Genomic DNA, 24,936 nt, shown 5'->3' with positions numbered 1-24,936 from the left:
TAACAATAGCATTACAATTTGGTTGAGACACTGAGACATATTTGTCATCTCATTAGCATCTAAGTTTCTCATTGCTTATTCAAGCCACTTGGTTGAGTGAAAAGCAAATGAAAGTTTACTAGCAAGCAAATTTAATTTTTTTAAAAGCACTAAATGTGTTTGCTTTTGCCTTCCTCAGTAATTTCCATTGGAATGGGAGAGAATAATAATAATAATAATAATAATAATAATAATAATAATAATAATAATAATAACAATAATAATAATAGATAGACAGCATGCAGGGACAGTTACAGAATTCTAATAGTCCAAGAATAGTCGAAGAACTGAATTCAGAGGATGGTGCTGAAGCCAATATGGCTACAGGGAAGGAGATATTTCCATGTCAGTTTCTATGGTCTATTTACATGCATTTGTGAAATATCAATGAACCACTACAAATGAAATATTGAAAGTTGAGGTGTTCTGCTTTGACATTCCTGTCAAGACCTTTGTTGGTTGTATTGCTGAACACGTTTGTCGAACAGACACAAGACTTCATGACAAAGTCATGATCAATATAGTCCAATAATTTTGAGTTTATTGGTCTGTATAGCCTGTTCTTTGCTGTAAAATTTGACCTGAGAAGTAGTTCCACAATGCTATTAGATCTTTTATCTGAACTACATAAATCCAGGAATATTATTAGTTTTGCATTTGCCATATTATCTCTTTTGATAAATATCTGTTTTATAATATATTATAATAATATCTTTGTTATAAATATTTTGAGGAGAATTTTAATTACATATGATCAATCTATTTTTCAGTGTGCATATTAGTGCAAAACTCTAATCAGACAGAGCTGGGAGGGCTGAAAATGTTTTACATTATTATTATTATTATTAGTTGGTGGTGGCAGTGGTGGTGGTGTGCAATCTTCAAAATACCTTCATTTAAACAAACAGGAGATGTAATTTAACAGGGGCTGCACTTTCTTCAGATGAAAAATAAATTTGCAACTGATATATTTAAAGGTGATATCAGGTCAGAGAAAAATAATCTAATTCAGCATTACTTGGATGAAGAGAGTTGGAAACTGAATTTACAGCAAATTATAGTATTTAAAAAATAATAAACCAAGATAATTTTCATAGAAAATCATTTTGTTTTCCATAGTGGAAAGAAAATCTCTCTGTGCTAGTAATATGCTGATCTCAAGGCACCAATTATTTTTCTTTGCAAGCAATGGTAAACCAAAGAAATAATTTGAATAAGTGTTTGAGACTCATGGGAACACTCTTCACTGTGTAATTTATTCAATTACTGTCATTAACAATCAACAAATGGTGACTTAGAACAGACTCAAAATGTTCTAATTCTGACAGCACAATTCTCTCATGTGACTTTGTTAACTCTAGAATTCATAGTGCGTGGGGAGTTGTTATAAAAATTCCTCACTGAAAAAGTGTATCCCATGACTAGGCGACTCTATAAACCTGAAACTGTTAACATAATGATGATGGAGAACTCATTCATGAAAGAATTTCCGTACTTCAATTCTGCCATGGTACTTGTACCTCATGGAATATATCACAGTGGAAGAGTAGTAAAGCCATCACTTTGTTAATCTGTTCCAGCATATATAAAGATATCCATCCATCCATCCATCAATCAAATAAACATAAAGGAAACACTTCTGAGACTGAGAAAAATAAATTTCTAGCATAAGCTCTTATGGACACTAATTGAATCTGATGAAATGGACTGGAATCCATGAAAGCTTAGGCTGGAAATTTATTTTTCTCACCAAGTCTTAAAGGTGCTACAGGATTTAGAGAATCAGGGAGGAGACCTCAACAGTCATCCAGTCCAACCCCCTGCTATGCTGGGATACTCAATCAAAGCACCCCCCAACAGATGGCCATCCAGCCTCTAAAGAAAGACCTCCAAAGAAGGAGACTCCACCACTCTCTGAGGGAGTGTGTACCACTGTCAAACAGCTCTTACTGTCAGAAAGTGCCTCCTAATGTTGAGATGGAATCTCTTTTCCTATAGTTTGAATCTATAGCTCCAGGTCCTATTTGCTGAAGTTGCAGAGAACAAGCTTCCTCCATCCTCAGTATGACACCCCTTCAAATATTCAAACACAACTATCATATCTCCTCTTAACCTTCTCTTCCCCAGGCTAAGCATATCTAGCTTCCTCAGCCACTCCTGATAAGACATGGTTTCGAGATTTTTCATCATTTTAGTCACTCTCCTCTGGACATGCTTTTATAGTGGCAGAGTAAGTTTACATTGTCCCTGTTATTCCTTTTTTAAATATCAGCCACACAGAATTGTTTTAGCAATCTGACCTCTCCATGCCTTCTAGTATCAAATCCTATTTGTATAATATTACTGTGCCTGGTCTAAGGAAAAACTATTTGAATTAAAATACAGTTACATCCTTGGAATGTACAGAGGCATGCAGCCCAATTTTACATACATTACGTTGAATCCATGGTATCGTTACCTATATAAGTTCAAACTCCCTTTTCATGATGAGGAACACTGGTTCCCTGGAGAAAGCCTAACTAGCATGCATAAACTCCTTTGCAACAGGGAATCCAAAATGTAGGCCTCAGTGTCCACCATAAGTTGATGTTCCCTAGTTATTATAGAATAATAGGAATACACTTCAATGGCACACTTTCGTGGCTTGAGAAAGCAAAATCTGCAAGATAAAGTGATCTCATCTCAGCAACTGTGATGCATTTGTTAAATTGTTAGACTTAGAAATGGAAAACCCAGGATGAACTCCTGGAAATAATTCACCCAGTCTTGGACATGTTATACTTGGATACTGGTTTCTTTCTTCCCCCTCCCCCGCAGTTGATATAAATACATTATTTGTACTTCATGATTTGCAATGTTTAAATTATTTTTCCAAAATATAGGGACCCTGGAGAATGCAGGAGCCTAAAAGAAAATAAGAATCATATAAGAATGCCATTATGGTTATGGTCTGGCTGCCCTAGTCAACAATTTTGTCATTCTATATCCCACTGATTAGAAAATTAATCTTCTATTTAAAAAGCAGTTCAAAACAAGTCAGACCATATTTTTCAACTGTCAACAAGAATACAAAACTGGCTATCTGTCAACTGTCAACAAGAATACAAAACTGACTATCTTTACATTGCTTTTCAAATTTTCCAGAAAGCATATTATGGACTTGTTCATTTAAAAAGTTTTTATAAAGGCAGATGACAAAGTACTGCACCATCCATGGAATAAGGGAATGGCTCCAGTCCAACTAAAATGAATTGGGACTACCATTGCAATTTTAAGCATATTTACGTAGAAGTACGCCCCACTTCCTGGCAAAGCTACACTCTCATTTAAACCATTGAGTTCAGTGGTAATTAATCATAACTGACTTGCTGAATTAAAACTGTTTCTCCCTAGAAACAGATTTAGAAGCTGACCAGAAATGGAGAGAAGATGTACTTAGATTTTTTTAGGGCATAATAATCTTTTGATTGTATGGATATTGATTCTCTATACAGTATAAATAAAAAGAATATGAACAAAAGCACAATGGTATCACTTGGGCTGGCATCATCCAGTGTGCTATACATTTAAATCAGGAAGCCTGGATTTCACCAGAGAAAATTTTCAAAAAAGCTGCTTCAGAGTTTATGGAGATTCCATAACAGAAAACTTGTTGGGTTCCTTCAAGTTGTTTCTGATTTATGGCAAGCCTAAGCAAACCTACCACTGGGGGTTCTTGGCAAGATTTGTTCAGAGAGGTTTCGCTTTTGCCTTCCTTTCAAACAGAGAGATTGTGACTTGCCCCAGTGGGTTTTCATGGTTGAGCAAAGATTTGGAACTTGCTGTCCAGAATTGTTGTCCAGCACTCAAACCACTGCAGCATGCTGGCTCCCCTAGAAAATTTAACCAACTGTAAAAACTGGAACTTTTCTCAGAATCAGAGGAAAATACCACTAAAGGCCCCCAGACTCCTGAATGGTCAAAATGTGGGAACAATACCATTAAAATAAGAAGGGAAAAAAGGAGAACAAGAAGAGATCTTATCTCCAGGATGCAGCTGATACTTGATCAACTGACACTCCTATATATTTCAATCTCCTAATTGATTTCTTTCCCCTTGTCATTAAAATCAAGTTCTGTGTTGGTGGATGGCAACTCATGAGGGGAAAAATATATTATATTACTTTTATTTTAATTGCTCAGAAATGGTGTCCCAAATAAAATGGTTATAAGGGGTTATCAGGGCATAGACATATTGAAAGTATCCAAAGTATACAACTTAGTACCTACTGTCCCATTGTCTTGTAGCATGCGCTAAGGTCTTGCCAACACAGCAACCATTTACAATATCTGCATTGTTTTACTCATTCCAGAATTCTAAAGATTCAAGAAGACAGATCTCTAGCTTCTCTTAAACCACAGTCATTTGTGCTGGGTATGAATCAAATCAAAGGATTTTCCCATTCTGTTCTATAGGCCTGGTCCATTGTTTCTGGTACCCTAGACCCTACAAAATAAGGCCTGAATAATACCATCTTCATATTTAGAAGATACACTTGAATTATGAGATCTTTCTGTTATTTTCCAAAATCTTTGAATCAAAGAGTTGGTGAGGTCTTCAAAAAATTAGATCATTCACAACATGCTGTGAAACATAAAGTAAAGGAAACCCATCAGTCCAAGAATGTATACCTTAAGCTAATGAGTTCTAGTTTTAACCTTAACCTCACAGGAAACATAGAACAAATCTTTGCCTGCTTCTGTATGACTGTCTTTTGGATATTTGAAGAATAGTCCTTGTATGGAAAGTAGAGATATCCTCCTTTTCTGTTGAGGCAGTCATGCTGGTAGCTATGAACTGGGGTTTTATACAGCAAAGACATCTTGGAAGGCTTCTGAAAAACATTAGGGAGACAGCAACATGGGATGTGCTATGCTGTCAGCCAAGACAGCCAATTGTCATTTTAATTTAAATATTTTTTCTTCTACAGGGAGGTAAAGGCAGTGAGTCATGTCCCCTCCAAGAGTAACATTTGACTGGATGAGTTCACTGCTGCTCTTGCTGTGGGCAAAAACAATTGAAATTAAAATGGTGCAGCTGCAACTTTGGAGCTGGCTGGCACTTCACTTTGATTTCTATTGCATGCTGGCCAGAAACAACATTATCTGTTTTGTCTCCCTGCCTGCTTGCTTGCTTGCTTGCCTGGAAAGGGAGCAGAGCCCTTCTGCCCACCAACTCCTCCTCCAAAGGCAGAGCAGTGGTAGCAGAGAGGAAGCGAGAAAAGTACTACGTCCATTTAACAGAGGACAAAGTGGGGGAAAAGAATGCTCTTGGTCAATTTCTTTGAGAGTTGAGACCTGATGTTATTACAGTACAATTGTATCACAAAATTTGTATCATCAGAATTGTTTAAAATTATAAGCTTTAGTGCATAGAGCACTCACCTTAGGAAGGAGCCATGTGAGGGCATTGCAGTGTCCTTCCATTCTTCTTCTGAAGATGTGATTATAGGGCTGAAGTAGCAAATGGTCCAGCAACACCAGTTTCACAAAATAAGTTCAACACTCAAAAATTCAAACCAGCTATAATCAGAGCAAATTGCATGTTATTTCTTTCCAAACGTCATTAGGTGCTTTCCCAGATTATGGCTCCCATCCTAAATACACTTCCTTTGGACACTTTGGAGTAAGAGCCATTGGACACAAAAAGACATACACCTGAAGATTTCAGTAATTTTAATTGTTAGCTGAAGATAAATACAACCCAGATATATTTAAAATGAGTTTTGGGAATAAAGGGTTAACACTGGATATAGCAACCTCAAGAGCCAACCCAGATGTTATAAAAGGAATACAGCAGATACCTCTCTGTGGTTTCTTATTTTGTTTTCTTTTTTTGTAATATCTAATGAGAGAAAAATGTGTAATGTTGTATGATGTCATTCCCTCTATAATTCTTTGCTCACTGCTTTGCATAGCTGGACGTTAAGAATGGAGAAATGTACAGTGTGATGACATGTCATTTTTGAAAATCAGATCTTGTAAAGCTACAGCACACATACATGGAGAAGGAATAGCCAGTGTCTAGTCTGACCATACATTTATTGATCTGCATTGTAGGATATTATCCAGGAGGAGGCCCTAGTGCAGTGTTTCTTAACCTCTGGTGTCTAGATGCTTTGGTTTTCATCTCTTGGAATCCTTTTAACATTATTGTGCATTTCTGGACATTCACACTGGCAGGGACTTCTGGATATCTGGAGGAACAAAAGTTGAAAACTAGAAAACAAATGGCCTATAATTAGAGGGGTAGAATAGAACCTGGAAATCCTCTACTCCGATCCTCTGTTCAGTGCTAGGCTATACAAAGCAGGATGCAACTACATCACGGTTTAAAAAAAAAAAAACCCTTAATTTTCTTTGAATTGCTGGTAATCTGGATCCATGACATTCTCATCTATTTGTGGTGGGTGCAAGGCTTTTATGAGAGATTTAGTCCGCGGGGGGGGGGGGGGGATCTCAATTTGCTGTGGACTTTCCTGAAAAAATTAGATTACGGTAGTGGATGTGTGACAGGCAGGGCTAGTCCCTGCCCACTCCAGAGTCATGGTGCCAGATGTACAAGCAGATTATTTTGAGATTTTAGTGCCATTGGGATACAATAGTTTGGGTAGCTATCCAGGATAAAGGGATTCAGGGATGGCTTCCAGTGTAATTTAGTGTAGATTTTCTTAATACCTAATTTATAACAAATTTCTACAGAATATATTAATTAGCACTGAGCAAATAAATAAGATATATTTCTGAATCAATCTACACTGGCCTGAGTACATTAGTGTTAGAAAGAGAATTGACTGTAAGCATTGAAATCTATTTTAATAAGCCATTTAAATTAGTAAAACTCCCTCAGAGTGTAGTGGAATCTCCTTCCTTAGAGGTTTTTAAACAGAGGCTGGATAGCCATCTGTCGAGGATGCTTTGATTTAGCTTTCCTGCATGGCAGAATGGGGTTGGACTGGATGGCCTTTGTGGTCTCTTCCAACTCTACGATTCTATGATTCTATAGAAAATTAACAATTTGTTGTTCTGCAGATATTCACCAAATTGTACTGCTTGATTTTATTAAAATGTTTAATGAATCTTCAGTTTAATTCCCTGTGGAAGAGCAAAACTGGATGTTGTTCACTTATAAAGAAATTGGCTAAATACATAAAAATATTAAAAGAAGCTCTCATTTTGCTTATGTCTCAACATATTTTCAAAGAGTGAGTTGCAAACTGCATATACTGCCACAGGAAGAAAGGAAAACGCTTCTGAAAAGAAAATACTGGTGCTCATTCTTCTCTCCTCTTCCAATATATTAGGTGAAGGTACACTAGTACTGAACAATTCCATGCCCCCAAACCTCTAGCGGATTGATTCAAAAGCAAAGCAATGTATTTTCTCCCAAATCAAAAATAGTTTGTCTCCTTTTGAGGGGTGAGGAAAGACTTCTGGAGGTGGAAGGAAAGCTTAACACATTTTTGAGTTTCTTTCTTTCTTTCTTAGTGAGGTATTATAAGGGGACTGGATGATTTCACTGATAAATATGGGAAAACGTTTTGATTGGGACCATGGAGGGAGCGCTAGAATCTTCCTAGGTGAAAGGAACAGAAGCAGAGGTAATCAAAACAGCAGAACTAGGAAAGGGGGATTGTGTGTGCAGGGTGATAATATTGTGGGGAAATTCCTATTGCAATTTTAAATTATGTTTGTATGTACCCAAGTTGCCCATCAACCTATGGTGACCTCAGGAATAGGGTTTTCTTAGGCAAGGAATACTCAGATGTGGTTTTGCTAGTTCATGTCTCTTAAAAATATATTAGGGGTAAGCAAAATGTGTCTCTTCACTATATATTATAGGATTGGAAGTGCCATTACCCATAGCCAGAAAAGCCAATGGTGTGGGATGCAAGGAGTTGTATTACAATAACATTTGAAGGGTTCATCCCTGTTTCAAATCTGTATTGACTATATTTAATTTGATATACAAAGTTTCCTTGTACCAACAGAATATTTGTCCATGTAACCCCATATCATCCACCAGGTGGGAGTTGGTTTCAAGGATCCCAGACAGAGGTTTTCTCCATCATCTGCTACTTCATTGAACTTAAGACCTTCCACTCTACCACTGGACTATGACTCTCTTTTTACTTGTAGCTCACTATTGTACCCATTTGGTTGCCAGCATGTGGCCTCAGAAACCAGTTTTGGCCCAGAGGCTTTCAGCTTTGTAGAGATAGCTTGGTTAAGAATACGAGTTTGGAGTTGTATCCTTTGGTTGTTTACTAGGGTTCTGCCCACACCAAAGGCCTCGCTAAAAATCGAGACCTTGACAGGACTCCTCAACATATTCAGCATGAGATAACATCAAGCATTTTCTTGGCCCATGGTTCTGGAGGACTTAGTTCCATATTATTAGGGGAAAGATCCACCAGGAAAAGTATATTTTAGGATGTGTACTTGGTGTGTTTTAACTGTTGAATAATGTAACTGAGGAGATTCTGTGGAATGTTAGTGTTGTGGTCCACAAAATCTAGGGCCCAGATCTTAACAAATTATCTCCAATGGTAGATGGAAGTTAATAAAAGTCTATATACTTCTTAAATTTCTGTAGCTTTACTATGGGTGAATATATGGGATGAAACACAGTTCCCATTGTCTTTTGAATCTGTTTTGATTTGGGCGCTGTCAAAACAGTAATAGAAAGCATTCAAGTGCAGCTTCTTTATTTTGTTAGATATGTTTACGCTTTCCAGCACTGAAGTTGCAATGCACCATCTTAATGTCAGTAAGATATCTCTGACGTTTCTTTATCTGATATGGCTTGATGAGTTGTCAAAACAATACAAATCTGTTTGTGTCAGTTCTGATCATCCTTCTGTCTATTTACTTTGGAAAGGTTTCATAAGTGCTAGGAGTTAAATTAGCTTTGCAGATCAAAGAAGGCAAAACCAAAGTCATTGAATGCACTTGTCCTTAATGTACAGATAAGAATTTGAAACATGATAGATTCTTTAAAGAGCTATTTTGTGATCTTAAAAATAAATTCCTATTTTTCTTTAAAAAATGGAGGGTGGTTGGGGAATAATTTGTTTCTTTTTAGCCATAAATATTTCTATCAAATATAATGTCATGTTCTTTCCAGCAACCATTTTTCAGTATAATGTATCAATATCTTGTTTGACGATAATCAAATGACAGGAAGACAGTCTTGGCCCTTTCAGCAATTCCATTCATGTTTCTACAGTTCCAGGAAGTGGGTTCATATCAAATCTATTTGGCCTCATAGAGTTGTCTAGTGAGCTGGCGTTCCATTTACCCCTCCTCAAAGGCTATAGCCAGGGTGACTTTTTCCAGGGATGGCTGAAAGCCTGTTTAATAATCTCTCATCCTCCAAGGATTGGGGTGTGAGACAAACAAATACTGAGTAATGGTAGACATAATTAGCCAGGAATGTCAGGATCCTGAATTAGGAGTACCAGAGAAGCTTATTGCCTTGAGATAGAAAAGGACAGAGATTTGTCTAAGGTCTGTGATATAGAGCGTATCCACACTGTGGAATTAAAGCAGGTTGACACCACTTTAACTGCCCTAACTCTATCCTACAGAATCCTGGGATTTTAGATTGATGAGGCATCAGAGCTCTCTGGCAGACCAGGCTAAATACCTCACTAAACTACAAATCCTAGGATCCTGTAGGTTAGAGTTATTTGCAATTTGGTGAGGGATTCAGCATGGTCTGAAGGATAGAGTCAGGGCAGTTAAAGTGGTGTCATACTACTTTAATTCTGCAATATGGGTACACCCATAATGAGGCTTCTGCTAAGTCTGTACCCAGTGCTGTTATTTTGGATGAGGAAACCAAAGAGTGCAGCTACCAAGACAGGAATGTAAAATTTGTGTGGGTGAGTATATGACCTTCAAGTAACAGGTTTGGGAAGATTAGCATTCCCATCTGTGAGGAGGACATCATAGTACACAACAAAATTGTACACCATTGTACTTTCTAGTCTGACTGAAAGAGTGTGGCAGAGATCTTTCCTAATATAAGCAGACGTGTTATAGCATGGTATAGTTGGATTTCCCAATTCTAAGCTTGTCCCACCAGCAAGCAGTTCTAACAATTCTTTAATTATAAAATGATGATTGCTTTCATGATTAAGAATCTTATATTTTATGAAGACTTGATTCTAAGTAAGCACACTTAGGACTGCAGCCAAACAATTTTAATGGGATGTCCCAAGCATTAGGCCCCGGTAACATCTCAGACTGCACTAAGTATATATTATGTCAGTGAAGATGATTAGCGTTGGTTTGCCAATTTAATATAACTCTGAAAAGGAGAATCTGTTGGATGGATGAAGAATGACAGAATTTCTACTAAGATTTTTTTCCCTATGAAGATTTTGGGATGGGTGATAGCAGAGAGGGCTACAAAATTCTACAATACCCAGGAGATTTTGTGTGTGTATAATTTTGTGACATCTGCTATGTTTTTTAATCTAAAACATTGACACAAACATGAGACTTTGTCCAAGAGATTTTTTTTAGTCAAATGTCTGCAAATTCATTGGATTTCTGTGATGATATGTTGTTGTTACTGTGTGCTTTCAAGTAGTTACCAGTTTATGGCAACCCACAATGAAGCTGTCACAGGGTCTTCTTTGCAGGTTTCTTAAGAGGGAGTTTGCAGTTGCCATCTTCTGAGGCTGAGAGAGCATTATTCACCTAAGGTCACCTAGTGGGTTTTCATGGCCTAGTAGGAATTTGAACTCTGCTCTCCAGAGTCATAATCCAACACTCAAACCACCATCCCACATTGGTGTTCCCTAAGGATGATATGCATAACAACAAACAAGGCTACATCCTGCAGAGTTCCATATTTGATCTTTGTATGCGATACCTAGGGCATCCTTTCTAGAAATATAGTTTTGCCTAATGGCCTGTTGGCTGAAATAAAGGTATGGTTGTTAAAAAGAAATAAAGTTACTTTGATTGGCTTTGAACTACTCTGATTGTGGAGCTGGATGTAAATTGGACTAAATCTGGATTTATGTCATAATCAGGCTTCTCCTCAACAAGCTCCAAGCTCCACGCTCCAATCCCTATCCATTCACCCCCTAAGTGGTTTATGCACACCAGTAAGTGTCAGTGGAAGGCAAGTTTCTCTGATGGTTTGAGGAGGCAGGCTAGAATATATTTATTTGAATCAAGACAGATGAAAATGATACAGTAAGGCTAGAACAAATATTTGAAAATATTCAAAAAAAAATGACCAAAAACATGTTTTTGAGGAACCATTATCTGAAATGCTTAGGATCAGAAGTGGTTTTGATTTGAATTTCTTCTGGATTTTTGAATATCATATTCAGATCTCCAAGATAATGATATATCTTGGAGATGGGATTATTGATATTCCTTCCTCCTATTTTCAGTCCTCCTTCTTCTGAGTCCAATCCTGCTTTTTGTATGATATGTTCTGCATACAAGTTGAACAGATAGGGTGAGAATGCCAATTGAGAGCCATTCTCTTTCTCTGTGTTCTGTCTTGACAATGGCCTCCTGTCCTCAGTAAAGATTCCTCATTAGGACTATCAAATGTGTTGGCATGCCCATGCCTTTAAGGGTGTTCCATAGTCTTTTGTAATCTATGCAGTCAAAGGTATTGCTATAGTCTATAAAGCACATGCTGATATTCTTTTGGAATTCTTTGGTGTGCTCTGTTAGCCACCGTATGTTTGCAATGTGGTCCCTGGTGTCTCTTCCTTTCCTGAATCCTGCTTGCACCTCTGGGATTTCTTTCTCCATGTACGGTTGAAGTCTATGTTGCAGAATTTTGAGCATGATTTTGCTTGCATGAGAGATTAGAGCTATGGTCCTATAGTTGCTGCAGTCTTGTTTATCTCCTTTTTTGTGAATGGGGATGTATATTGATAGTTTCCAATCTGTTGGCCATCAAAAAATTTTCCATATCTATTGACATATGTTGGTTAGCACTGTTAGTGTGGATTGAAGCAATTTGATTTTAATATCATCTGTTCCTGGTGATTTTTTTTTCCTGTTTCTCTAATTGCAGCTTTCACCTCTGTTTTTAGAATCTGGAGTTCAACTTCATGTGACTCTTCGCTCCATATGTCTTTCATTTTGTTATCCCTTTTATATAGGTCTTCTGTGTACTGTATCCAGAATCTTTTTATTCCTTCCTGATCTTGAATTATGTTGTTTTTATTATCATAGAGAGTCCTGGTCCTTGGTTTGAATTTTCCTTTTGGATCTTATGTAATAGGTCTCTTGTTCTTCCCTTTTTGTTGTTGTCCTCTATCTTTCTGCATTGATCATTTTAGTATTTGTCTTTATCTATTCACACCATTCTTTGAACTGTAGCATTCATGGTTCTGTCTTCTTGATCTTCTTGAGGATCAAGGAGGAAAGTGCAAAGGCAGGGTTATTGTTGCACATAAGAAAACAAAAATAATGCCCAAAGAAAATTTACACAGATTCAGCCTAGACAATGAAGAAATAGAAACAGTAAAGGAATGTTCACACTTTCTCCTTCTGGCCATGTGGCACTGGGAGACAAAGTATTTTAAAGTCCAGGAGATAAAATTTAAATCCCATTAGCAATACAAAAAGGTACTTCCTCTGAGATTCAGGATGTCTCCGTCCCTTCTGAGGTCACAGACCTCCTTCTTAGTCAAAGAACATTGAATATCTCAAGAGAAACCTCCATGTTTTTGCATTAAGAAAATTATAGGTGAAGTTTTTGGTAAAACATGGCAAATGTAGGCCCAATTGTTTTAATTTTTTAATGTTTTTCCTTTGTTGGTAGTAGAAACCTCAAATAGTAAAGCACAAGTCATCACTCCTATACCTTTGAACGTACCTGGGAGATCTGAAGCTTTTTACTTAAATTATCTATTATCAGACTGGAACTCGCATATATCTTATAAAGTGGCACAATTTTCTGCATTAGCAATCACTTGCAGGAAAAGAACAACTGATCAAAGTTAAATACATAATATTGTGTCATGTCTGGTACTGCATGTCTGGTAAAAATCAAATATCGCTAATCTACTTTTATTATTTCTTAAGGGCAGAAGCCCATAAAGGTTTATTTTATTTTATTTTAATTGAAGCTATCTTAAATTTAATGGAAATGAATTATTTACATTTCTTGTTGGCACATTTTTATCCCAAGCAATCTTTTTATGTGTATTATTTTATTTTCCTATGTTATATCTTATATTGATGCTGATCTTTCGTAATAAAAAATTTCAAGTCAAATGGCTCTATCTTTAGGATTCCCCTGCTGTGAGTAAAATGTGGTATCCTCACGTTTAGGAAACTTATTCAGGCTACTCCTTCATATTCATTCTCCTGTATGATTTTTAACACCTTTGACTAATGGAGAAGTCAGTGGAAATTTGAAAGCTTGCACCATATATTTTGTGCATTTTGGTTGGTCCAATAAAGGTATTACTGTTTTGTGGAGTTTGGATGTTACTGTATTTGGCTATATGGCCAACATGGCTACTCCTGAATATGTTTCCTGGCCTATTATTATTTTACACTTTGCCTAAATGCTCCATCCTTTATTTCATCTATTATTCAAGCTAAACGGCCTAATTTATGTCAGCAGTATAGATGTAACACTCATTCATCTATTTTTTAAATGGATACGAGAGAGACATAAGTTAGAAATATGCTCAGCAGCCTGGAAAACACATTATGAGGGTTGGAAACCAGAACAACAGATATCTGCATGTTGAACAGTTGAAGTTTGTTCCACTCCATTAGGGTTTGGTTTATGCAACTGACAATTATGTGACTAACAGATATTTGAGTATAGGGTGTACATCATTTTCCATTTATGATATCCATGTGTGTGTGCATGAATGTTGCTTTTTCATACTTAAACCAACAATAGGGCAAAAAATCAAAATGTGACAGCTATGAAATGAGATCCCAGAGTAACCACTATGGAATGTAAGCTAAACTAGAATACTTGAAAGTTAGCTGTCCATTTAAGCCCCTTGAGAAAAGGCCTTGTTTTAACAGGTGTTGAGCACCTATCACACCTAAGCAACTTAGTGAGCCCTGTGGTTTTTCAGCTTCTATAGTCCAAAAAGCTCCTTAGGGCTAAGCTCAAGCCTTATACATATCCACAGGGATTTATTTTACTTACTCATTCTTAATAGTAGACATAGGCCCCACCCTTTCCCACATCAACATGATGCCATGAATTGATTTTGAAATACTCATACTACTTGAGTTCATGGAATTAACTCACTGGTTCTTTGGATCCTGTTCCTATGAAAATTGGCTACCTATATCCACAAAACGTTCATTGTAGTACCTGGCAGTTTACCTTGTTTAGGTAGTAGCTATGAGTCCTACTTTACAGAGAACATCCCCTGTTTTGAATTGCTATGAAAGAACAATCCTCTTTTTGAGAGTACAGTAAAGAACTACAAGAAAGGAGGCATAGAGAATTGAAATTACCTATCAGTTCACAGCAGGCCAAGCATTCATGTAGGTCTTCCTCTCTGTAGTACCCATAATGATATGTAATGTATTATTTGTATAAAAATAAGTGTATGCAAATTTTATATCAGTCTGTGGCCTCTTCCATTTTCTTGTGTCGTATATTTCCTCCCCTTTTTAAAGCAATGCATATGGGTTCAATGTGGCTGCCATTTTCCATATGAAGTAGTTGGGACCGATTGGGACCTTTCTTTTTATTAATGCATGGGATTTTTTATAAAGAAGTTAGCCCAAGCAATGTGAGAATAACTGAGTATGTTATAATACAGTGGTTTCATTAAATATTTAACAGCTTGGAGGACAAAACCAAACCCTGAGGACACCACAGGCCAATGGTTAAGGTATTCAACAGGAATCCTACAACACCACCTTCTGAGGCTACTCCTCCAAGAAGGATCAGATCCACTGTAAAACAGTGCTCCTCAGTTCCATCCTATCCCAGGGAAGTGCCCAGAAGGATATCTCTCAAAAGCTCAGTTCCATCCCATCAAAGGGAGGTGACCCAGAAGGATACCTCTCAAAAGCCAGTGAAAGGTCCAGCAGAAACAGCAGGGACACACTCCACTTGTCTAGTTCCCTGGATAAATAGGCCCAAGAGGTTAAAACAGGAAGACAACCATGATACTAATAGTCAGTAAAACCATGGAAACTAGTTCTGAGCTGAGCTTGCAAAAATGGAATTAGGAGAATAGTGCAGAGATAGTCATCAAGAACAGAGAGAATGAACTGAGTGTTCAAATACAATTTGTGATATCTCTCTGTAGCTAAAAGTGTTTCCTGCCTTGGGAAAAGGCCTTCTTTGTCAGTCATATGATCTTCTTTCTTAAGTTTAAACAAAAATATTCAAATCATGATAGACAATGGAGAACCATGGTAAAAGAAAGAGAGTATTTGTGTAGTTGTAATGATGATTGCTAAAAGGAAATGTACTTTATTCTTAAATAATCACAAAGTCAATATAGAATGCACTGTATACCATCAAGGATTTACTATTACATACGAGGGAAGAAAAGCAGTAAGAAGCCATGCTGAAAGGGTAAGACAAGGAATGAGAGAAATGAGTCCTGCAAATCTCATGATTATTATAGCACATCCCAAGAAAATCAGGTGACTATAGCTGAAGTAGAGCCAGTTTATAACAGTACTGTCACCCCTCTGTTTTCACGGGGGATCCGTTCTGGACATACACACCCTGCGAAAATGGAAATCCACCAATATTCAAGCCCTATTGGCTTGAATGGTGGCGGCCCCCCATGGGCCCTGATGGGTGCGCGCCATGAACAATTTTCTTCATTTGGGTCTAATGCCTCCGACAAGGGATACTGAAAATGTTCACTAACTGTAGGCCTTTTTTCATGATATGATGGCAGTCTTGCAAGATACTGTGAAGAAATTGGAATGTAATGATATCAGCTTCACCAAATTGTATGATGGCATGGAAAATCTCCATTCAAAACTGAAAAGATGGCAAATTCTATAAAAGGTCAGCAAAGGCTACATCTACACCGTATTTCAGGTTGACACCGCTTTAACTGCCATGGCTCAATGCTGTGGAATCCTGGGATGTGTAGTTTGTTGTGGCACCAGAGTTCACTGACAGAAAAGACTAGCTTATAAAACTACAAATCTAAGAATTCTATAGCATTGATCCACAACAGTTAAAGCAGTGTTAAGCTGCATTATATCTGCAGTGCAGATGCAGCCTAAGTCATTTGGGACAACCTCTCCAACTGATAACAGAGAAGAAACCTTTATAACTTTACCACAATGCATTGAATCTATGAAATCTAAACATTATTTTTTGGGGCAAATGCCAGTGCTTTGACTTCATAATAATGTGAAGTGGGCAGATTTACAGACTTTAACTACAGTATTCCACAGTAAGATTGACATTGGCAGTCTATATGATGATTACAAATACGAGAAGAGGTTGTCTCTAGGGAACAGAACATAAATCAGAGATGAGTAATACAGTTGGTTTAGTGGCAGCCACATTAACAAAATTTTATTTTATTTTTTATTTATTAGACTATTTATATCTTGCCATTTATCTGAAGACTTCAGGGCAGCTTATAATAAAAATAAAGTTAAAACAATGAATAATTACAAATATTTACAAGGTTAAAAATATATTAATCTTTCACACATTCCATTCATATATCTAATGCCTACTATGAGAGAGTTTTCACTTTGTCACAACTATTGACCAAGGACATAAATGAACTGATCCTGAAAGTTAACCTGCAGGTAAAATTGAACATTTATGTAACCTGTACAGTTTTTGTAGGCTGAAAATAAATAAATAAACTATATTGGCTAAAAACAGGAAACAGCTAACTGAAATATAAATTCACAAAGCTCAGGAAGATAAGGACAATCTAACCCAGCTTTAAAATAAAAACAACACTTTAGATTTCAAATATTGTGTCCTCTGCATCCATGGGTTCAACCATTCATGTTTTGAAAATATTTTCTAAAAATCCAAAAAACAAACTTTAATTTTGCCATTTTATTTAGGGGACACTATTTTACTATGCCATTGTATTTAATGGGACTTGAGCATCCATATATTTTGGTATCAGGGTGAGTGGGTCCTAGAATCAAATCCAAACCTAAAGTTCCATTGTAATATGAAGTGGTCATGTTGCCGTTCACCTGTAGAGTAAAAGTACAGAATAAAGTGAGGAGATTGACTGAAATTACCTCTCTAGTGTTTGTCTTTAGGTACTCTCCTCAATGCTAACTTCATTATATATATGTTTTTAACAGAAAGACAGTAAAATGACATATAGAAAGAAAACAGAGTACAATTGAAAACACAAAAAGAAGAAAAATCAGATAAATTAAACAAAATAACTACAGGGATGTGACTCTAAAGCACTAGTTTTCCAATTTTGATTTGAGACAACCTGGGAGGGAGATGGGTCACCAGAAATTTCTCCAGCCACAGTTGGTGCTGAATGTGATGTTATTTTATGCTTCTGCAACCAATGCTGTTTATATGTTTTATTTTATCTGTTTGTATTTTAAATTTTGGCATTTTAAGCTGTCTTGTCCCTTTTCCCATTGAAAAGTGGAGTATAAATATTTGAATGAATGGTTATTTCAAACACAGCACTGGAAGAAGGGCTGCTATAATCTGATCTTTAATTATCGTGAAGGGAAAAGCCTTCCCATCTTTTGTTTATGAAGGCAATCAACAGCCTTGATTGTTTCTATTTAGATGATGTTTTGTGCCTGATAAAGATGCTGATCCAAGTTTGAGAGTGGATCCACTAAGAAAAATAATAAAATCTGACTTTAAAAGACAAAGGCCACAGCAGTTAATTATCCTTTATGTGTGTAAATTTATGTCTGTGAGGTGCACAGTTATGTCTGTGCTGCTGCTATCCATTCTGGTATTGCCTTACCACAAATAGTCACCGATGAGGACTCTGTCTATGAAATTGTTGTAAAAGAGAGAGACTTGGATTTTTGATTTATTTAGCTTTACTTCAAAAGAGCTTTCTTATTTAAACATGAGACAGTGACCATAAATATTCAGCATCAGACATTCTTTTGATTTTAGACCAGTTGCAAAGTTCAGGAAAAGAATGCTAAATCTTTCACCAAGATTTGACTCCTATATTGATAATGACATATATTTTCATCTAAACCCAGGAGGTGCTTCAGAGCACATTCGTCCTAAAACTCTGAGGGGAAAGAATTTTTTTCAAGACAAAACACCTTTTTTTTAATCATTCTGTTGTTATTTTCCTTGCAGGCACAGAAATTGGGAATTTCATTTTTCACCTACATTTCTAGAAGCTGGGCAAAAGTTGTAAACATATTTGTTGTTTTTATAGTGGCCCTGTAAAATCCATCATGAGAATACTGGGACTGACGTGATGGGTCATTCTCAGCTAATGTGGATGCTTGTGTAAACCCATTCTTCTCTTCTCTGCAATTCAAATCTGAAAAAAAGGAGTAAACATTTCCTGCCTTAAGGGACTGCTTGATGGATAAATTAGGGAAAATTCACAATGAAAGCCAAATAGCAAGTAGCAAACATAAAACTTGCTAAAGAATTATTGGCTGAGGATATGAACACATTTTTCTGTTCCCTTTTCACAAGCCAGTGAAATTTAGTTCACACTGTTACAACAGCTATTTTTTTTTAAAAAGTTTTGACTTTGAGAAACTTTGCCATTGTCTCCTGTCTTAATATAGGGGTTTTCTGCATGCAGACACCTACAGATTGCTCCAACCTCACTTTGGGAAAAACACAATACAGGCAGGACATAGAGAGGAACCATTCTGTCAGAATATCTCCAGGCCTATTCTCCCTATTCCTGGCCTCTTCTTTAGCTCACCAGAAGATGGGCACTTGCAGATTTAAAACTATTATTGTATGGGGACCTTTCACACTATACAATTATAGCACTACGATGCCACATGAATCATGACAATATCCTGCAAAATCCTTGGACTTGTGGTTGCAGGAGATAAGGGTGCACTTGACCAAAGTACAAGCTGAATTACAAGAAAGAAATACTTCTAGTTGCCATAAGAGGGTCAGTAAATTCAAATACCACTGGCTCGTAGAAAGGAGTTGAACTTAAACTATCATAATATGCTAACAAGATGCCAGCTGATTTTTAAGGGTCTGGTTTGGGTGGGTGTAAATGTCATTGCTGAGTTCAGAATGTTCAAGATCAATAGTAGAAACTCATTTTGACTTTTGCTTCACCTAGCAAAAATGAGTTTCAGAGCTTGCTTGGTTTTACCGCTAATGGAACAGAAATCAGACCATTTGCTAATCAGTCCCCCAGTAGTCAGTCCCAGGCGTGGTATGTGTTTGAAAGCAGACTATTGAATGGCATATTTCTGAATAACATTGGCCTGATACGTACTGCCAATAAGTGGTGTACCAGGACCAATTCTAGGGTTAGGGACTGCACAGCAACTGCACGGTCCCTAACCTTAGAACATAATGGCGGTGTAATAATGGCAGCACGCTGTGTACAGAGGTGCTGCCATGGTTACATAAGCACCACGCGGCATCCACATGTTGCCGCATGGTGCTTTTTGCAGCTTCTTTTTCCACTGGAAGGAAGCCATGCGGTTTTGGCGGCTGCAGCTTTCCTCCAGAGAAAAAACAGGCGCCAGTAGACCGACGTTTTTCGGCTATCTGTACTGTGCCATATACTCATCAGAACAATGTTCTGCTGTTCTACTAAGCAGGAAGAGAGTATAAATTTCTCTGATGAACTGCACATTGGGGATTACAAGATAAGGGTTGCTCTAGCCACACCTTTCATACCCCTCTGTCAGTGACAAACTAATCCTTGTTGCTTATGTCCCAGTGTAGAACTACCTTTCAGTTTATGCACAAATGTACCATACAGCTCCAGATTAGGCTAAAGAAACACAGCCAGTACTATGTGAGATTGTACATACAGGGAAACCTGGTGATAAGTACATCTTGACAAAATCCCAAAAGGTTTTATCTACACTTCCTGCACCCTTTTATTATTCACAGACAGCACGTAAGCTGTGTGTGGCCTTTTTTTACATGGGGAAAGCTCTCTCATCATAGTGTGGGTTAGCCCTGAGAGAAGGTGAAGAGTGTTGATGCTAATGATCTCCTATCCAGTTATGGAAAGCAGATTCATTTTGGTCAGTGGTGTTTGATAAACTGGAGGCAAGGACACTCAGTGGATAACCAGGTGTGTAATATTTGCAACTTGAAAACTAGCTTCAGGAGGGAAAATGAAAAGCATTATGTGAAGGAGGTGGAGGTAAGGTTTTGTGTGATTTGTTAATCAAAGTATGTATCTGAGAAAATGAATCAACCAGAATAGTCTAGCGGTTGAGTTCAAAGAACTATACATTTGTCTTTTGATGTTTCCTCTTTATTCTTGCTTATTCCAGGATAACTATTTCATCATAATTTGGAAGGAGTACTGTCAACAGTACTGATAGTCTACTTTAGGGAACAAAGTAATCATTCAGTGAAAAAATGTGTTATCTGAGTAAATTATTGATGAGATAGAGGTAGGAGAATTTCACATACAAGTTTATAGGGAATGCTTTCTTATCATTAATACATTATTAATCCAACCAACTTGACTCCCACTTTTCAGATTAATACATGAAACAGATCACAGTCACCCTTTTCTATCTTTATTTTTCCAAATGTCCCAATATCTTTGTTGACTTGAGAAATTTACCAAAATGTATATAAAAATGTATATTATAGACTAAAATGCATCACAGTAAAAACTGTATAAAATATATATACTTTGTGATGGGGGGGGGGAGAAAGAGAGTAATGTAAATTTTGTATGGTGTATGTGTTTCTTTGAGTAAGCATAGCTTTATGCAGAAATAGGACTGATAAATTAACATACACAAAACTGACAAGTAGATATTGAATGATCCATTCATTCTTCCCATTAATATATTGTTTGTGGGCATCTGCATGGGGAAATACCTGTTAAAGTGCCCTATACTTTTACTACTACTAATCTGCCAAGACACCCTAATTCCATATTCAGATATTTTTGAACTCTCTTAAAACTCCTTTTTCTTATTGGCTAAAGTCCTGTGATACATAACTGGGATTAAAATTAATTGGAAATGATGGAACATGTTTCCAAGCTATAAATTGTACTTTTAGCAGAAAGTTGCTTAAAAGTGTATTTCAAAAACTAGTTTCAGTTCATTCTTCTGCTTTATACTACCTGTTCATTCCACCATAGCAAGTGACATTCTACATTAGCCTTCCCTAACATGATACCCTCCAGATATGTTGAAGTATGCTTATCATTCCCTACCAATATGTCCAATGACCAGGCATGCTGTAGATGATAGAATTCTAGAACATCCTCTGAACCGTGCCAGATTGGGAGAGGATGCTCTAGAGCAGGGGTAGGCAACCTTTTTGAGCCGGGGGCCGGGTTGCTGTCCCTCAGACAACTGGGGGGCCGAAGCCGGGGGGTGGAGCTTCCACCCTCCGGGGGCGGGGCCACGTGCCAGGGGTGGAGCTTCTACCCTATGGGGACAGAGCCGCATGCCGGGGCGGAGCTTCCACCCTCCAGGGGCCAGGCCTCCTCCTCTTTGCCGGCCCCTGACGGGGCCCCAGGCCCTGTCAGAGAGTGGCAAAAAAGCCAGTGGGGGTCGCCAGTGCTGGAGGCCTCCTCCGGCAAAAAAGCCAGCGGGGGCCACCAGCGCTGGAGGCCTCGTCCTCTTTGCTGGACCCTAACGGGGCCCCAGGCCCCGTCAGAGGCCGGCAAAAAAGTCCTAGAGGCCTACTGCTGCTGCTGGAGCCCTGTTAGAGGGCCCCAGCGATGGCAATGGGCCTCCTAGAGGCCTGCTGCCACCGCTGGAGCCCTTTTGGAGGGCCCCAGCGATGGCAACGGGCCTCGTGCTGCCGCCGGAGCCCTGTTGGAGGGCCCCGGCCACCGCAACGGGCCTCCCAGAGGCCTACTGCTGCCGTTGGAGCCCTGTTGCAGGGCCCCAGCCACCGCAATGGGCCTCCCAGAGGCCTGCTGCTGCCGTCACAGCCCTGTAGCAGGGCCCCAGCCACCGCAACGGGCCTCCTAGAGGCCGCCGCCAATGGCGGCGAAGTCTCGCGCAACCTTTCCTGTGGTCACGTGAGACTTCGCCTCTAGGCCGCCGCCATTTTGTTTCTCAAAATGACGGCGAAGTCTTGTGCGACCACAGGAAAGGTCGCGCGAGACTTTGTTGCCATTTTGAGAAACAAAATGGCGGCACCTGGAGCGGCGAAAAGCTGCAATCGGCGGCAGTGGCAGGAGTGTGCAGGGGAGGCCTCCACAGGCCACATCTGGCCCACGGGCCAGAGGTTACCGACCCCTGCTCTAGAGAATGTATTGTAGTATAAGTGCCATGTGAATCATGGAGCTTCCCACATGTCAGACTTTAAATCCCAGTAGTCCTAGTCAGTATAGCCAATAGTAAGGAATGCTAGGAGTTGGCGTCCAAAAGAATCTAAGGGACCCCATGATTCCCAACCCTGGTATAAGCCATTATTATACATGGGTTACATGAATCAATATGCCAATCTATCAGTGTCTGTTCTGATGCATTCCTCCCCCCCCCCTCACTTTTTCCAATTACTCTGAAAGTATATCCAAATATGGGGCTGTCTACATAGCAGAAGCATGGAGTCGATCCTCAATGACTAATCCCCACCTGTATTCTCTCTTCCCCTCCCTCACTTCCAACTGCCCTCTTCAAAATCTGTGAGCAATTCAGGTAGACAGTAATTGTGTCAACACAATAGAGTATCTCCTTTTGGGGTTCCTGGGAGTTAATGTTACATGTACAACCACTATAAAATGTCCCACAGAGTGTATGAACAAGGTTGTTTCAGTTTCTGAAATGGATAAACTGGAATTGCATTGTATTCCTTCTGGGAGTTGACACCACTCTATTCTGCCTTGGTCAGTCATCACCTGGAATACTGTGTCCAATTCTGAGCAGCACAATTCAAAAAGGATGTTGATAAATTCGAGCATGTCCAAAGGAGGACCACCAAAATGGTGAAGGGCCTGGAAACTATGCCTTAAGAGGAAAGACTTTGGGAGCTGCGTATGTTTAGCCTGGAAAAGAGGAGATTAAGAGGTGATATGATAGCTCTGTTTAAGTATTTGAAGGGGTATCACATTGTGAATGGAGCAAGCTTGTTTTCTGCTGCTCCAGAGACTAAAACATGGAATAATGGATGCAAGCTACAGGAAAAGGGATTCCACCTTAACATTAGGAGGAAATTCCTGACAGTAAGAGCTGTTTGACAGTGGAACACACTTCCTCAGAGAGTGGTGGAGTCTCCTTCTTTGGAGATCTTTAAGCAGAGACTGGATGGACATTTGTAGGGGGTGCTTTGAGTTCCTGCATAGCAGGGGGTTGGACTGGATGGCCCTAGTGGTCTTTTCCAACTCTAAAACATAGCTGTTATTTTCTTTAAAGAATTTTTCTCCTTTCCTTTTATTGGCCCCTTTTCTCTCACACACAAATCTGCAAGCTGTGGATGCTCCATTACGGTGATGTCAGTTTTGCTACATGGTCCAGCTGTTAGTAGGTTTCTTTCAAAAGTTCAGACCTTGTGTGTTATACTGTAAATACACATTGTGTTTATCATCATAAAGCTAACATGTTACAGATCCCAGTAAGTGTAATTTTAATGGATGGTCAGTACGTTTAAAGAATACCAAGAAGCATTTAATCTTCCTGTTGTTGATATTTTAATTGCAGACTACCCAGTCGTTTCTTTCCCAGAGTTGGTTCACAAATTCCTACCTCCTTTCCTTGTCCTCCCCTTCCTTCAAGTTTCTGTGATTTTTGGACAAACTAGAACATTTTCTTAGTAAGACAATATGTATTTTAAGTAGAGACGTCTGAGTGGAAATATGCCTTTGTCCACATCTACACATGGTCAAGTCCTCATTTAACTTCATCCTTCTCTGCCAGACCACCAAACTGAAAACATCTATTCTGGATTCAATGGCTTTACATGTCACAGCATGTTATACTGAATTGATGTAAAGATTAGCACGGAAGTAGACCACAGGATCACAGAAGGGGGATGAAAGAAGTCTGGGATGCAGCTCTCTAAAAGAGAACCAGCATGGTATAGTGATCTGAGTGTTGGCCTGGACTCAGGGATACCAGGGTTCAAATCACTGCTTAGCTATGAAAACCCATTGGGTGATCTCAGTTTTAGAGGAAGACAATGGCAAACTTCTTCAGAATAATTTTGCCAAGAAAAGCATATGATAGGAGCCTGTACAGACAGGCCAAAATAAAACTGCTTCAGGTCACTTTGGAGGTGCTCTGTTTAAATGATGCATGTGTCCTAAGAGGTCAGAATCCACGCCAAAGCCACGGTCAAGTCCTGAGGACTGGAGTGCAGTTTTGGTCCAGCTTTTGGCCTCTTAAGATATGTGGGTTATTTAAATAGCATACCTCCAAAGTGACCTGAAGCAGCTTTATTTTTGTCCTGTCTGTATGGGCCCATAGGATCACTATAAAATGAGTCAGTTTAAAAGCACACACCAAGAAAAAGAACTATAGCATCTACAATAAAATCCTTATCTCTATCAGGACAAGGGTAGCCCTTAAAGAATAATCTTTTATAGAAGATGCAGTTTCTCAATTAATGAGAAGTATACGTATCATTATTCAAATAGCTTGGAATAACTTTATAATGTATTATACTTTTTTTGTTTATAGTGTATTTGCTAATTACATTAAGATACTACATAGTTTTAATCTGCACTGCAGAAAAAATGCAGTTTGATAGTGCTTTAACTGTCATGGCCCAGTGCT

At 38.5% G+C, this 24,936-nt stretch overlaps 1 protein-coding gene across 2 annotated transcripts in view; it reads left to right on the top strand.

Annotated features, from left to right (window-relative positions):
- Positions 1-24,936, top strand: part of CACNA2D3 (calcium voltage-gated channel auxiliary subunit alpha2delta 3) — a 717,368-nt gene that overhangs the window by 685,806 nt on the left and 6,626 nt on the right. The window lies entirely within an intron of this gene.

The sequence above is a fragment of the Sceloporus occidentalis genome, unplaced genomic scaffold (genome assembly GCF_023333645.1).
Source record: "Sceloporus occidentalis isolate IW3139 unplaced genomic scaffold, rSceOcc1.0.p SCAF_1, whole genome shotgun sequence".
NCBI classification, from domain to species: Eukaryota; Metazoa; Chordata; class Lepidosauria; order Squamata; family Phrynosomatidae; genus Sceloporus; species Sceloporus occidentalis.
The sequence above is the reverse complement of the archived record's forward strand: the minus strand, read 5'-3'. Positions and strand labels throughout refer to the sequence as shown.